The sequence below is a fragment of the Manis javanica genome, chromosome 11 (genome assembly GCF_040802235.1).
Source record: "Manis javanica isolate MJ-LG chromosome 11, MJ_LKY, whole genome shotgun sequence".
Taxonomy (NCBI): domain Eukaryota; kingdom Metazoa; phylum Chordata; class Mammalia; order Pholidota; family Manidae; genus Manis; species Manis javanica.
The window spans coordinates 93,847,966-93,865,670 of NC_133166.1; the positions used below are offsets into that span (position 1 = coordinate 93,847,966).

Sequence of the window (17,705 nt, forward strand, 5' to 3'; positions counted from 1 at the left end):
AAAAACAAGCAAATGTAAACTATATAATATATAGGAATACATATATTTTTTATAAAACTTTTTAATTGTTATGTAAAAGTTACCTGATAGCAAAAATTCAGGACTGTGATTACTGTTTCAGGGTGGGAGTGATGGCAGGACAGGAATGAAAGAAGGAACAAACGAATTGATGAAACAATATTGGTGACATTTTAGTTCCTGAGCTAAAGTGGGTTTCGTGACGTTCATTTTATTACTTAGTGGCATAATGTATTATTTTGGTTGTCTATTACTGACAGACACCCCCAAATTTAATTGTCTTGAAGCAATCACCATTTCATTTTTCTCACAAAAACCTGAGTTGACAGGTATCAGATGGGTGGTTCTCCTCCACGTGAGGTTGGCTAGAGCTACAATTTTCTAGGAACTTGATTGGTCTTGAACCATCCAAGACAGCTCCTGAAGAATATGTTTGGCAGTTGCTGCTGGCTGTTAGCTGGGAACTCAGACGTCACACCTCAGTTCTCTATGTGACCTCTCCACCTGGCTTCAGGTTCTTCCATCATAATGGCTGGGCTTCATCTTATCATGGTGGTTGGGATCCAAGAGGTGGCATCCCAAGTGTAAACATTCCAAGAAGAATAAAATACAAGCTGTGAGTCCTCTTGAGGTCCTGGTTTGGAAGTCTCAGAACATCATTTCCATTATACCATACTGGTCAAACAATCTATAGGACTAGCCCAGACTAAAGAAGAAGGGTGAAAAGAAACTTTACCCCTCATGGGCATGCATATATGAGAAGGAAAGGGGTTGGTGGAGCCATCTTTGGAGAGTAGTTACTGTAACATACTCTCAGGTCTTATCAATCCATGTTCTTGACAGGTGAGAAATACATTCATCACCTCCCAAAATACGTTAGTCTCATCTCAATACATTTTCAAATTCAGGATCAAGGCCCGTAAACTCTCTGCTAAATCAGTTTCAAGTACTCCTTTACTGCAGTTCCTCCCAACCTGAAGATGCATGAACTAAAAGGAAAGTTTTCTTTCCCATATTCATCCAGCATATAATGGCAATTCAGGCAAAATACCCTTGTTTGAAAAGAGGAAAAATGAGAGAGGTACAAAGCAGTTAACAGTCTGAACTTCAGTTGGGCACATATCTCTTTGAACTGATTCAATAGCAGGGAATGTATATCAGTTAGGGCCTAGTTCTCTCAGAGAATGGTCCTCAGTGCCTAGCTCTTCTCTACAAGATTTTTACTCTATCTACTCAGTCATTCTTTTCCCTAAGAAATGGCTTAAGTTTAAAACTGAGTAGCTTTCTCAAATTGCTTCCTGATTTTTGAAGCTTGAAGGCCCAGAAGCCTCTTTATTTGGAATCATCTCTCCCTTGTAGACTAAGCTGATGTGATTCCTTTAAAAATATTGTGTATATCCTATCAATCAAATTATAATCCACTAAAGGCACATGCACATATCCATTCAAGACAAGCCTCTCTCTACTTTGAATTGAGAGTCAGGGGGCTGGAAGACAATATCCGTAAGAATCTTAGATACCCATTGTCTGTGAGTGAGTTACAGTGTGTGCTCACAAGATTCTTAGAAGTCTTTTTGTCTAGCTAAGTTACCCATGAGACACAGGCTTAAATGTTTATGAAGCCTTAAAAGTTATTACAGCTGGACCCTTGACCCTAACTTGCCCTGATATTATGTTTTACTAGCAATTCCTTGGATTTGATGTTTGTCCAGAGGTCATTTCCTCCTTGAGAACCTCTAGCTGGCTGGAAAAGGTGATCTGGGCCCTTTATATTTCCGATAAATTTTTCTCCAAAACTGAGCAGGTTCTTAGTTCTTCTCCCATCTCATATTTGATCATAGCCAGCTGGAAGTAGTCACTTGGAATTTTCAATATTCTTCCTGGAAATCTCCTTGGCCAGATCCACAAGTTTATTCATTTACTTCCCCTTAATGATTTACACAAGTTCATTAGTTCTACATTTCCCATTACTGCAGGTGTTGTGTTTCATAACAAGGGCTTCCTTTCAATAACGATTTATTGTTATTCTAGCCACCACTTCTCAGTTCCCATGTTAAGGCTACATGATTTGGTTTTGGCCCAGTAGCACCCTTTCTCTAGGTACGAGTTTCTATTTTGGTTATCTCTGGCTTCATAACAACTTCAAAACTTTTTGGCATTAAGCAACCATTTTATTAACTCTCATGATTCTGTGGGTAGACTGGGCTCAGCTGACTCAACTGAAAGGTTCTTCTGCTCCACATGATGTTGGCTGCAGTTATCAGAACTGTGACATCCAAGATAGCTCATCCACATGGTTGGTAGTTAGTTTCTCCTCCATGTAACCTCTCCATAGGGCTCACGCTTCCCACAGCATAGTGGTTGAATTCCAAAAGGAAGAGCCCCAAATATCTGTTCAAAGAAGGAAGTGGAAATTGTTAACCTCTTAAGGCCTGGGCTTAGAAGTGCCAGAATGTCATTGCCTGCATGCTTTTGTCAAAGGAAACGGAAAATAATCCCATCTGAAGAGAGGAGTAGCACATGCATACCTAGGAGGAAAGAGTTAATGGCATTCATCACTGGAGACTTATAAATAATTAATATATGTCAAATTTTATATTTTCTAAACATTTTATATACTTAGCATCATCAAATGAAGCTCTACTGACATACTGTGCTTTGCAGACTTTATACTGTACTGTGGAACTTCTGAAATTCTGGTTCCAAAAGTGTCCTGTGCAAGAATTCTTAATTAAAAAGACTTGACCTCTTAGGAAAATAATATTTTTCACTCAATTTGTTGAGTTTATTAAGGAGATCTTTCATTTACAGAATTGTGAAGGGGAGCTTACTGATAAGGGTGAAGGTAGTTTAATCAGCTCTTAGATCCTATTTTAGTCAAATCCAGTTCAGTCGAAGATATACCAGATGCCTGTCCCCATGATTAAAATTCTGAGTATCAATAAGCTAAGATACTAGTCTGTAATATCTATATCTAGACACACATACAAGGTTTGAAAAAAAAGGTTTATGCTTTCAAGTTAACATTATTGAAAATATTTTCCAGATTTTAATTATAAATAAAATAATAGGTAATTATTATGAAGAGTTGAGTTTTATTCCTAGACCTTCAATAAAGAAACAATAAAACCTTGGGAAGTTACTTAGTTCCTTCGATGTTTTGGTTGAAACAAATCCTAACAACATCAAAGTAATTCTCACTATATAGTTACTTACAATTTACAAAGTATTTTCATTTGCATCATGCCTTGTTTAACAATTCAGAAACGTGACTTGCTAAACCTATATCTTAAAGGGAAAGATACTGATGAAAGGCAGTGATTGAGTGTACAAAAGCAACAGGAATAACTGTACAGAAGTAAGAAAACCTTAATATAAGATTCCTAGAAAGATGGGAAGCATATTTCTATTCTAAAGCATAGGCAGCTGTTGGCCTTGAGAGAAAGAACATCTAATATGATAACTCAGAGGGAGAAGAAAGTTGGTTCAGTTGTTGGGCTTGTAGGTTTGGTAGTAGAAAGCTAAAGATGTTCTCATCTAATGTCTTCAGATTTCAATGAAGTTGGCAAGGTCATCTGCTGAGAGTGGAGAAAGAGAATAAAGAAGATGTCAAAGAATTGTTGCAAATAATGGGAGATTAACTTGACCAAAGAACCCTAGAAAGGTAAAGCCCCATTAGAAGTTAGTAATAATAAGTGAAAGAAATTGTGTGATTTTTTCCCCCAGTAGTCTTTGCCTTCTAAGATTTAGGAATGGCAAAAATGAGTAGCGGTATTTGAGGGTCTTGTCTAATAGCTAAGTTGAAAACAAAGAAGAGCTAGAAATTTAGGATATTGGCAAGATTATTATATAAATGATGAATGATGAAATCTAAGCTGAATAAAAATAAGTGAAGAGGGGATTGGTTTCAAGGGGGAGATACTTTGATGAATTGTAAATGTAAAGACTCCAGCAATGGAGATCTAGAAGAAATCAAAAACCCAAAATTCTTGTAGTAGTTGACAAGTAAATAAGGTAGCATGGTTGTGATCATAAGTAAGGATGCTTGGAATAGTGATTTGAGAAGAAAGAACACATAGATGATAGCAAATGAAGTCAGTGGCTGAGGTGAAGTAAGTCATTGGAAGTCAGGAGATAAGGTTAAGGAACCAGGATGTCCAGATTGGGGAAGAGTGATCTGCAAGAATAATGACAACACCCAACATGGTGATAGAACTTGGAGCATACGGGAAGCCTATGTGAATCAAGTACCTAATTTTTGATAAATGAGGGAGAGTGATTAGAAAGGCAGTAGTTGACAAGGATGGAGGAAAAAGTGATATAAACAGCATGAGCTTTTTAAAAAGTACATAAGATTTTTTAAATAAACAAGTAGGAATAATGATCTGAAGGAAAGGATAATATCGGTGTTACTTGCTCTATTAAAGATTGAAGGAATTGTACTGAAATCTCTGATGGTGGATTAATCACATGCCCCTGTATTCTACCAATTTGTACTATGTATTATTTATGACATTTTATTAGGTATATATAAATTTAAAATTGGTAGATCTTCCTGGTGAAATGTACCATTTTATCATTATGTAATGACCCTTTTAAAGCTAATAATGCTTTTTCTCTTTAAACTTATTTGTCTGATATTAATTTAGTGGTACTTGCTTTTTAAAAAAAATCATTTGCTTATTATGGCTTTTCATCATTTTACTTCTAACTCTTCTATATCCTTAAGTTTTAAATGTATCTCTTTTGAATAGTAAGTACCTGGTTTTTAAAAAGTCTAATTTGGCAATATATTCCTTTCAAATAGTGTGTTTAAGTCATTTACATTTTTTATTGCTATTATGTTTGGAGCTATTTCTACTTTGAATTTTCAGTTTGGAACTGAGAAGAGTAGTAAAATAACTCTAATTTCAAATGAACAGTAATTCACTGCTGCTCCACCAGAGGAAAATTCAAATGGAGGTTTTTTTAAAACCTTTTAGTTTTCCCCGTTCCCCATCAAAACAAAAGCAACAGCAAAATAAAAAAGCCCTTTCCTCATTAAATGCTCAAAGTAGAAAAAATGATACTCAAAAATGGCATCTGTATTTATTTTTAATAAAATGTACATGTAATATACAGCCTTCTAAACTTCTATGCTTCTAAACTTATGTGGGACTCACACAGATTTATTAAGTAGTCTCTGTAATTCAGGTAAGTTACTTAGTATATTCAATTACTAATTACCTAGTAAGTTCAATTTCATTTGTGATTATCATTGCCCGTTGACAGTGCATTAATTTGTTAGAACAGGAACACTGTGGGATATAATTATATGTTGCTAGCAATGAATAAAATAAATTTAAAAAAATGAATTATTGTTTTTGAGATAACATGATTAAATCAAGCTAGTATGTGTTCAGAGATTGGGAGTGGGGAGTGGACACTCTGAGAAATAAAATAGCATAGGATGAAACACCTGGCTTTATACAAATGAAGTTTTAGAACTATTGTCTTGTATGCTATGGGAAAAAAATAACCTTGAAAGATAAAAAGACTTTGAAACTCATTAAAGCTGAGAGGTTCAGGTAAAGATAAAATTTGATGTTTTCCCTGAATTCTATTACCCAAATAAGTAAAATCCATGATGAAAATTAAGATTACTGTATACTTAGTCTTGTTCTGTCTGCCAGGTCCATCGTCACTGCATTACTTGTTGGGATAATGAAACTTACTAAAGCTGTATCAGGATTCCAGGTAACTTTAAAATTTTTTTCTGCAGAATTGGTATATGTACCTGAAATATATTAAGACATATCTTCTAATGCTAGAGAATCACTAATTTGGTTGTTAACTTATTCTTTGTGTTGGTGACTGCTAGATAAGGAGTATGATGTAATGGGAAGAGCGTAAGTGCTTGGGATCAGGAGGACCAAGGTCAAGTCCACACTCCACATCTTGCTAGCTGTATAAAGCTGGATAAGTCAACTAACCACAAACACTTCAGTTTCTGTGTTTTCTGTGTTAATTAACTGGGGGATGTCCTTTCACAGTTATATCAGTATCAAATGTCTTACATTTGTAATGTCTTACAATTTTATTTGTTAATTGATAAATTAACCTTGATAAAGCTGAAAAAAAGTGTTCTCCATCTTGCAATAGGACATATTACAATCATTCTTTTACCTACCTCGTGGGGCATTTATGAGAATCAAATGAGATAATGTATGTTATATATTATTATATTACATATAATATATATTATATGTATGTGATAATATATATACATTATAACATACTATGAAAATGTTAGCTATGTTTTTTGGGGTCCCCAAAGCTACCATTCCATTGCATGGATGGTATTGCCCTCACATGCCTTTAACTATTAATGCCTTCCATTTTGCTTATATATGTGCCTTCATATATGTGTCAGGAATTTAATGTTTAACTTGTTTGTATAAAGTAGTTTATTTTCATAACAGGATATATAAACAACTGCCCATGGCTAATGTATCTGTTCTCAAACAACCTTTCAAAATTTTCTTACTAAAGGCACTAGGGTTGCTGAAAGAGAACACACACACACAGTACATTTTTTCAAATCTAATTGCTGTAAAACATCATCACTTTTGTCATAAAACCTGCCTATCTTTATCTAACTTCATGTCAATACTGTAGTAGTCTTTATAATCTTTTCAGGTTTCAAACTTCCAATTAGAGATCGGTCTCTTAAAAATTGACTAGAGATATAGGCAGAGCCAAGATGGCAGCGTGAGTAGAGCAAGCAGCAGAAATCTCCTCCCAAAACCACGTATATTTTTGAAAATACAACAAATACAACTCTTCCTAAAAGAGAGACCAGAAGACACAGGACAACAGCCAGACTACATCCACACCTACGAGAACCCAGCGCCTTACAAAGGGTGTAAGATACAAGCTGCGGCCCGGTGAGACCCCAGTGACCCTCACCCCAGCTCCCAGCAGGAGGAGCGGAGTCAGAGTGGGGAGGGAGGGGGAGCCCAGGACTGCTGAACACCCAGCCCTAGCCATCCGCTCAGGAGAGCAGACACACAGTGCGTGGGGTGCTGGAAACTAGGGAAATAGAACAGTAAGACCTGTGAGTGGGTCTCCGCAGCTGGCACCCCCAGGACAAAGAAAAGCAAGTGATTTTTTAAAGTCTTAAAGAGACCGGGAGCCCACAGCTGGATGGAAGCGTCCAGCAATGCTTAGCCAAGCAGCTGGGAACCCCCTGGGCAGCAGGGCAACTTGGAGGCCCCTCACAGAGATAAACAGCCTCCCACCTGTTCCCCCTCGATCGTGGCTCCGCCATATTGGAGCAGCAGCCTGAGGCAGGGCACGCCCACAGCAACTGCAGAGCTAAACTCCACTGTGGCCGGGCAAGAATCAGAAGGCCCATTTGCGCACAGCTGCCCAGCACCAGCTGCTAGAGGTCACTGTTCTCCCAGGAGAGGAAGGCCACAAACCAACAAGAAGGGACGTTCTCCCAGCCATCACTTGTGCCAGCTTCGCAAACTATCTCTATCGCCATGAAAAGGCAGAAAAATTTGATACAGACCAAAATCACAACCCCTGAGAAGGGGATAGACCTAACCAGTCTTCCTGAAAAAGAATTCAAAATAAAAATCATAAATATGCTGACAGAGCTGCAGAGAAATATACAAGAGCTAAGGGATGACATCCGGAGGGAGATTTCAGAAGTGAAACAATCTCTTGAAGGATTTATAAGCAGAATGGATAAGATGCAAGAGGCCATTGATGGAATAGAAACCGGAGAACAGGAACCCATAGAAGCTGACTCAGAGAGAGATAAAAGGATCTCCAGGAATGAAACAATATTAAGAGAACTGTGTGACCAATCCAAAAGGAACAATTCCGCATTATAGGGGTACCAGAAGAAGAAGAGAGAGAAAAAAGGATAGAAAGTGTCTTTGAAGAAATAATAGCTGAGAACTTCCCCAAACTGGGGGAGGAAATAGTTGCTCAGACTACAGAGGCACAAAGAACTCCCAACAGAAGGGACCCAAAGAGGACAACACCAAGACACATAATAAATAAAATGGCAAAGATCAAGGACAAGGACAGAGTATTAAAGGCAGCCAGAGAGAGAAAAAAGGTCACCTACAAAGGAAAACCCATCAGGCTATCATCAGACTTCTCAACAGAAACCTTACAGGCCAGAAGAGAATGGCATGATATATTCAATGCAATGAAACAGAAGGGCCTTGAACCAAGGATACTGTATCCAGCATGATTATCATTTAAATATGAAGGAGGGATTAAACAATTCCCAGACAAGCAAAAGTTGAGGGAATTTGCCTCCCACAAACCACCTCTACAGGGTATAGTAGAGGGACTGCTCTAGGTGGGAGCACTCCTAAAAAGAACACAGAACAAAACACCCAACATATGAAGAATGGAGGAGGAGGAATAAGAAGGAAGAGAAATAATCATCAGACTGTGTTTATAATAGCTCAATAAGTGAGTTAAGTTAGACAGTAAGGCAGTAAAGAAGCTAACCTTGAACCTTTGGTAACAATGAATCTAAAGCCTGCAATGGCAATAAGTACATATCTTTCAATAGTCACCCTAAATGTAAATGGACTGAATGCACCAATCAAAAGACACAGAGTAATAGAATGGATAAAAAAAACAAGACCCATCTATATGCTGCTTACAAGAGCCTCACCTCAAACTCAAAGACATGCACAGATTAAAAGTCAAGGGTTGGAAAAAGATATTCATACAAACAACAGAGAGAAAAAAGCAGGTGTTGCACTACTAGTATCAGACAAAATAGACTTCAAAACAAAGAAAGTAACAAGAGATAAAGAAGGGCACTACATAATGATAAAGGGCTCAGTCCACATTCATTTTGGGAGACTTTAACACCCGCTCACTCCAAAGGACAGATCCACCAGACAGAAAATAAATAAAGACACAGAGGCACTGAACAACATACTAGAACAGATGGACCTAATGGACATCTATAGAACTCTACATCCAAAAGCAACAGGATACACATTCTTCTCAAGTGCACATGGAACATTCTCCAGAATGGACCACATACTAGGCCACAAAAAGAGCCTCAGTAAATTCCAAAAGATTGAAATCCTACCAACCAACTTTTCAGACCACAAAGGTATAAAACTAGAAATAAATTAAACAAAGAAAGCAAAAAGGCTCACACACACATGGAGGCTTAACAACATGCTCCTAAATAATCAATGGATCAATGACCAAATTAAAATGGAGATCCAGCCATATATGGAAACAAAAGACAACAACAACACAAAGCCACAACTTCTGTGCGACACAGCGAAAGCAGTCTTAAGAGGAAAGTATATAGCAATCCAGGCATATTTAAAGAAGGAAGAACAATCCCAAATGAATAGTCTAATGTCACAATTATCGAAATTGGAAAAGAAGAACAAATGAGGCCTAAGGTCAGCAGACAGAGGGACATAATAAAGATCAGAGAAGAAATAAATAAAAAAGAGAAGAATAAACAGTAGAACAAATCAATGAAACCAAGAGCTGGTTCTTCGAAAAAATAAACAAAATAGATAAGCCTCTAGCCAGACTTATTAAGAGAAAAAGAGAGTCAACACACATCAACAGAATCAGAACCAAGAAAGGAAAAATCATGACGGACCCCACAGAAATACAAAGAATTATTAGAGACTACTATGAAAACCTATATGCTAACAAGCTGGAAAACCTAGGAGAAATGGACAACTTCCTAGAAAAATACAACCTTCCAAGACTGACCCAGAAAGGAAGAGAATATCTAAGCAGCCCAATTACCAGCAACGAAATTGAAGCAGTAATCAAAAAACTACCCAAGAACAAAACCCCCAGGCCAGATGGATTTACCTCGGAATTTTATCAGACACACAGAGAAGACATAATATCCATTCTCCTTAAAATTTTCCAAAAAATAGAAGAGGAGGGAATACTCTCAAACTCATTCTATGAAGCCAATATCACCCTAATACCAAAACCAGGCAAAACCCCACCAAAAAAGAAAACTACAGACCAATATCCCTGATGAACGTAGATGCAAAAATACTCAACAAAAAATTAGCAAACCGAATTCAAAAATACATCAAAAGGATCATACACCAAGACCAAGTCGGATTCATCCCAAGGATGCAAGGATGGTACAACATTTGAAAATCCATCAACATCATCCACCACATCAACAAAAAGAAGGACAAAAACCACATGATCATCTCCATAGATGCTGAAAAAGCATTCGACAAAATTAAACATCCATTCATGATAAAAACTCTCAACAAAATGGACATAGAGGTCAAGTACCTCAACGTAATAAAGCCCACATATGATAAACCCACAGCTAACATCATACTGAACAGCGAGAGGCTGAAAGCTTTTCCTCTGAGATCGGGAACAAGACAGGGATGCCCACTCTCCCCACTGTTATTCAACATAGTACTGGAGGTCCTAGCCATGGCAATTAGACAAAACAAAGAAATGCAATGAATCCAGATTGGTAAAGAAGAAGTCAAACTGTCACTATTTGCAGGTGACATCATACTGTACATAGAAAACCCAAAGACTCCACTCCAAAACTACTAGAACTAATATCGGAATTCAGCAAAGTTGCAGGATACAAAATTAACACACAGAAATCTGTGGCTTTCCTAACAATGAACTAATAGAAAGAGAAATCAGGAAAACAATTCCATTCACAATAACATCAAAAAGAATAAAATACTTAGGTATAAACCTAACCAAGGAAGTGAAAGAGCTATACCCTGAAAACTGTAAGACACTCGTAAGAGAAATTAAAGAGGTCACTAACAAATGGAAACTCATCCCATGCTCATGGCTAGGAAGAATTAATATCGTCAAAATGGCCATCCTGCCCAAAGCAATATACTGATTCAATGCAATCGCTATCAAATGACCAACAGCATTCTTCAACGAACTGGAACAAATAATTCTAAAATTCATATGGAACCAACAAAGACCCTGAACAGCCAAAGCAATCCTGAGAAGGAAGAATAAAGTAGGGGGGATCTCACTGCCCAACTTCAAGCTCTACTACAAAGCTGCAGTAATCAAGACAATTTGGTACTGGCACAAGAACAGAGCCACAGACCAGTGGAACAGAATAGAGACTCCAAACATTAACCCAAACATATATGGCCAATTAATATACAATAAAGGAGGCATTGACATACAGTGGGGAAATGACAGTCTCTTCAACAGATGGTGCTGGCAAAACTGGACAGCTACATGTAAGAGAATGAAACTGGATCACTGTCTAACCCCATATACAAAAGTAAATTCGAAATGGATCAAAGACCTGAATATAAGTCATGTAACCATAAAACTCTTAGAAAAAAACATAGGCAAAAATCTCATGTACATAAACATGAGTGACTTCTTCATGAACATATCTCCCCGGGCAAGGAAAACAAAAGCAAAAATGAACAAGTGGGACTATATCAAGCTGAAAAGTTTCTGTACAGCAAAGGACACCCTCAACAGAACAAAAAAGTGTCCTATAGTATTGGAGAATATATTCATTAATGACAGATCCGATAAAGGGTTGACATCCAAAATATATAAAGAGCTCACACACCTCAACAAACAAAAAGCAAATAATCCAATTGAAAAATGGGTAGAGGAGCTGAATAGACAGTTGTCTAAAGAAGAAACACAGATTGCCAACACATCACTTGTCATCAGAGAAATGCAAATTAAAACCACAATGAGATATCATCTCACACCAGTAAGGATCGCCACCATCCAAAAGACAACAACAAATGTTGGCAAGGTTGTGGAGAAAGGGGAATCCTCCTACACTGCTGGTGGGAATGTAAATTAGTTCAACCATTGTGGAAAGCAGTATGGAGGTTCCTCAAAATGCTCAAAATAGAAATACCATTCGACCCAGAAATTACACTTCTAGGAATTTACCCTAAGAATGCAACACTCCAGTTTGAAAAAGACAGATGCACCCCTATGTTTATCGCTGCACTATTTACAATAGCCAAGATATGGAAGCAACCTAAATGTCCATCAGTAGATGAATAGATAAAGAAGATGTGGTACATATACACAATGAAATATTACTTAGCATAAGAAAAAAACAGATCCTACCATTTGCAACAACATGGATGGACCTAGAGGGTATTATGCTCAGTGAAATAAGCCAGGTGGAGAAAGACAAGTACCAAATGATATCACTCATATGTGGGGTATAAGAGCAAAGGAAAACTGAAGGAACAAAACAGCAGCAGAATCACAGAACCCAAGATTGGACTAATAGTTACCAAAGGGAAAGGGACTGGGGAGGATGGGTGGGAAGGGAGAGACAAGGGCAGGGAAAAAGAAAGGGGGCATTATGATTAGCATGTATAGTGTGTGTGGGGCACGGTGAGGGCTGTGCAACACAGAGAAGATAAGTAGTGATTTTACAGCATCTTACTACGCTGATGGACAATGACTGTGAAGGGGTATGTGGGGGGGACTTGGTGAAGGGGGGAGCCTAGTAAACATAATGTTCTTCAAGTAATTGTAGATTAATGATACCAAAATAAAAAATAATAAAATAAAAATTTTAAAAATTGACCAGAAAAAGATTGCTGTTAAGTTTATGTTCTTTTGAAAGCATATATTTTTCTAGTAATGGGAGGCATAATATTGCACTTCACATAGATATTTCACTCGTGCAAGTCACAGATCATCAAGAAGAATGCCTATACCCACAAATATTTCAGAGTGTGTATTAAGAATCTTTACAAATTTACCTCTTTTTATTTGTCTCACAGATGTGCCGAGAAGACTTTCAGTTGCATGGACTGATGGCCTTGGGATTCCTTCACCCATCTGCAATCCTTCGTGAATCATTATGGTGTCATTGTGAAGACAGGGAGTCATGGAGCCCAGGTAGGAAATTATTGCAATGGTCCAGGTGAGGGGTGATGGGTAGTTAAATTTGCATCACCATGGAACTCAGGACACTAACACTGTGTATTTTGTATGTAGAGGTATGTGGTTCTTGACTGGGTATGATTTTGCTTTCAGAGGACACTTGGCAATGTCTGGAGATAGTTTCAGTTGTCACAGCCAGAGTAGGGGTGTTACAGGCATTGAGAGAGTAGAGCCCAGGGACACTGCTATTCATCATACAATGATTAGGACAGCCCCCATAAGAAGGAATTATCTGGCTAAAATATCAACAGTGGCAAGGTTTAGAAGCTTTGGTATAACTGGTACCTGAAGCGATCAGACTGACTAACAGAGTCCGAAGATGGAGTGGGGAAGCCAATCCAAGAAAATACCAATATAAAAGGACCCTACAAGGAAGAAAGGCCAAAAGACAAGTCTGAGAATGGTTGCAGAAGCATGGAAGAATCTGGAGAGTGGTATCATGGAACCAGGCAAATAAAGGATTTCGGTTTGAGAGTGGTTAGCAGCATTCAGTAGACCCAAAAATCAAGTAAGATGAGGACAGAGTCTAATGGGTTTGGTGGTTAGGTGGCTGTGTTGCATATCTTCCATTCACCTCTAAAGATCTGCTTTCTAACTGTCTTCATCCTGCATTGGGCCCTGAGGAGGTTGATTTAACAGGCTTTATCAGTAAGGTTCCCTCACCCTCTGGTTTCCAACTGGGCTTGGATGATGGCAAACGCCGAAGAGAGAGAGAACAGGAGGAGAGTTTCAGTTCCTGATTTCCCCATCACTCTCCCTGCAGGGCCACAGATTGACAGGGCGGTGCTCTCTCCCAAAAGCTAAGGCTGCTATCGGGCAGATCTTTCCTATAGCTACACGTCTCACTGGTTTCTAATCCTCTCAGGCCAGTGGGTAGTAGTCACTTTCACCTGTTGCGGGCCTTGTGTTGCTTCGCTGTCCCATTAGTTTCCTGCCTGCAGCCCTGTAAATAGTCTCTTCATTAAACTTCCTTCAGTCACACCTTTTCTGTTTGTGCTGTTTCTTGCCAGGAACTTGCCTGACAATATTGTTGACCTTTATCAAAATCCCTTGCAGTGGAGTGGTAGGGGAAGACAGGTGAATAAGTAAATGGAGAAAAAGGAAGAAAAGATTAAGGACGTGGATTTTAAGACTACAGCAACAAATGGAAAGAGAATGCTGGAGAGCATCATAGCTCGTGAGAACTGTGAAGAACCAGAGAAAATTTTTAATGAGAGATGTAGTCTCATTTATAAGTGGTGAAAAAGAAGCTGATGTAGAAGGAGAGGATAAAATTGTGTAATATAAACAAAAAAGTTGTGAGATTAGAATGTGATATAATTTGAATAAAAGCACAGATGGCAGAATTAGCCTTGTACACAGACACGTTGTTGAGAGGAACACAATGGAGAATCGATGGGCTAATAAATGGGGGCTAAGTGATTAGAAAAGTTCATGCTCCATTTTTTCTGCAATGTTGAAGGCAAGGTGATTTGTTCAGAGGGGGAAGGATTTGGGAGAAGAAAAACTGCAGAGAATAATAAAGGTTTGTAATAGTGGCTGTGGGAAATGGAACAGAGAACTGTTTGCTGAACAAACTATGACTATTTGAAATACTCAGAAATTTGGGGGCTTAAAAGAAAAGTGCTTTGGAAAAATAAGCTGAAAATATGGAGGCTATCAGGAAAGTGATGCAATCTCCCAAGTGTCTAGGCTGCATTAGAAGGACAGAAATCATGAAAACGGAGACAGTGTTAAAGAGGAAAGGTTGAGAACTTAGAGGTCTTCAAGAACATGTGTATAGGGAGTGAAGGATTGAGAGAACTGGATGGTGGATGGGCCATCTGAGAATAGTGTAACGGAACTGAAGATTTGAAAAAGAGAGCTGGCAGTGAAAGAGGAAGAATTGAACAGACATGACAGTTAGGTTAGCTAATCAGAGGGGCATGAATGTGTGACAGTTTCTTTACCGAAATCTAGTATCAACTGGATTCCAGACAGAAGACCTCAAGCAGCAATAAATAAACAAAATAAAAATAAGTAACCATCTTTTTTAATTTCAGGAAAATGTGCTCTCCTAGGTTGTAAATCCCTTGAGAAGAAGGAATAACCATGTCTTACCCATTTTTATCACCCCTCCCTATTATCTAGCGTAATGACTTGTGTGTTAGACACTCAAACATTTTTAGACTACTTGAAAATGGGAACAAAGAAAAATCAAATTTTCATTGAGGTAATATCTTTCTAGATATGTTCAAATAACTAAGTATATAATCATAATTATATTATGCAATAAATTCTGTATAAAACTCCTCAAAATTCTATAGATTTCCTTCTTATTTGTTAATGTTTATTTTGCACTCTATTTTCAGAACTAATATGATCTATATTTATTGTGGTATATACAGTCAATTTGGAATGGCACATTTTTAGGATGTTTCTCTTTCCATTCAGTTATATAGAATTTTTAATAAAGTCCTTATATAGAAGAATGTGAGTGATATGTTTGGGAAAGATGAATTGCATCCCAACTTCTTCATAAATTAGATTATATTTACATAAGCATATCTTTAGAATGTTATATCTATGTACTATGTGCACCATTTTACTTCATATGTATCTGTTGGTAATAACATTTAAGTAATGCTTCTTACGTGACAGGCACTGTTGTAAGCAGTTTATACAATTTACCCATTGTTTCCTCACAGTTATTCAGTAAGGATGTGCTATTATTAGCCTTATTTTATAGACGAGGAAACAGGTACAGAGAGGTTAACTAACTTGCCCAATATCACAAAATTAGTGAGTGGATTCAAACCTGGGAAGTCTGGCATCACTACTCAGGATATTAACCACAACTACCAATGTAGAAATAAAGACAGAAATGTAGAGCATTTATCATCTCTCTCTTGTTTAAATGTGTTTTACCTTGAGTTCCCTACAGTCAAGGATACTGCGTAACACATTGCGATTTATCGATAAATGTCTTGAGAGCAAATGAGGGAATGGCTCACTTCCCAAGACAGTTTTGCTATCCCCCGCAGATTTTCCCATTATTTTACAGCCAACAGTCTTAGCTTTTCTTTCAAGTCTAGTCTAGTTATTATTAGAGTGTTTTTTTATGAGACGTGTTATGACATTTAAATCTTTACATTTAAAGCTTGATTCTTTTGCTGAGACAAAAATGATCCTTTCCTCCTGCCAAACATAATCGCAGATTAAGTGTTTACATGAGGGGAGTTTGCCATCCAGGATTGCTGCAGCAGCGGGTTTCCAATATTCTAGTCAAATCCTGCCTTTTGTGCGATTCTTCCCGGTGAGTGCTAGCATCAAAGCGTCACTCTGGCGTGCATTAGTCACCAAGTGCTTATTTTGAAGGTGGTTGCTATCATCACTTACTCCCTTCACAGGTACCACCTAGTTACTTTTGTTTTGGCAATTACGGGTTAAATACATTCCTGGGTAAAGTCCTGCTTAAGCTTGCTAGCTCTCCCGTTTAAAGTAATTCTTGGTGGGTTATTTCTTTCAAGAGTAAAGCTTTCCTTGAACAGGAATCTTCTAAAGCATTCTTTTTCCATAGATGAGAATCTCGTCTCATTGTTTAGCTATGCTTTTCTACCCCTACTCTACAAAACTCCACAACATTTCAGTTTATAATGACTATCGATTGAAAAGAGCTTCTATTTTATTATGTAAAAATGTTCTCTTTTGAAATACACGTTTGACTGTCCTTCTTCATTGCCTTGTCATCATCTTCTTAAGTATCTACTTTCAGTCCATGGAGTTAATGTCAATTTGCAGAATTGTTCCTCTAAGGAGTTTCTTAATTATAAGCATATAAGGATTCTGTTTTTGCTGTGTTTTTTTTAAGTGCAGCCATTCTCTAACAGAGAGCTCTGTCAGGGATTAATAAATGTGTTAGCAATTACTTGATAGGAGGAAACATGTTGAACCATGTTTTGAAAGCTCTGTATTTTGTACATAATTACCTTGCATGTCTCCCTCCTAGCACTGCATGACACACTGCAGTTTGTGATATCCTTGTGATATGTCCAGTATTTATCAGCTTAGAAATAGACCATAAGGTATTTAAAATGCCTTTCCCAATTTACAAAAAGGAATCAAAAATGGAATTTTAGATTCATGAACACAAACAGTACCTATTGCAGTGACTGTGTATTTGGACTGGTGAGTGTAAGGTGGTCGTAGTTAGGAATTCTGTCTCTCCCATCTTTATATCACCAAAGTCTGGTACAGCTGCAGACCATCTTTTTCTTCCCCATTCTTTCCTCATTTCTTCCCTTTCTCTAGTTGAGACACAGGATTTTGGAGTCTAAGAAAAAGGTAAAGCTGGAAGTGCGAATTTGAAAGGGGTTAGAATATAAATGGTGTTTAAGACTAGTACAGGAGGGAGCTACCTAGGGTGAGTATTAAGAGGAGAAGTCAGCAAAGGAGACTTAGAAAGAATAGTCAGTAGGATAGAAGGCAAACAAGCAGAGTGGGTTTTCAAAGAAGTCAAAAGAAGTGACTCAAAAAGATGGAAGACAGCTGTGACGTGTTTATAGGAGATACAATAAAATTAGGAACGATTAGTCACTAAGCTTGACAAGATGACTACACCCGTAATGAAAGGGCTTGGGACAAAGGCCTCACTAGACTGCAATAAAAAAAATGGGAAATGAGGTGTAGATAGTTACGTTAGATGATTTTTTCCCCAAGATACATGATTGGAAAGCAGAGAA

At 37.8% G+C, this 17,705-nt stretch overlaps 1 long non-coding RNA gene across 1 annotated transcript in view; it reads left to right on the plus strand.

The window, feature by feature from the left end:
• Positions 1–3,575: 3,575 nt before the first annotated feature.
• The window catches only part of LOC140844297 (uncharacterized), a 36,033-nt gene continuing 21,903 nt past the window's right edge, over positions 3,576–17,705 (plus strand). The window contains exons 1-3 of the long non-coding RNA XR_012122453.1: positions 3,576–3,682; positions 5,691–5,754; positions 12,822–12,939. This is a non-coding gene — a long non-coding RNA (uncharacterized lncRNA). The remainder of the gene's footprint in view (positions 3,683–5,690; positions 5,755–12,821; positions 12,940–17,705) is intronic.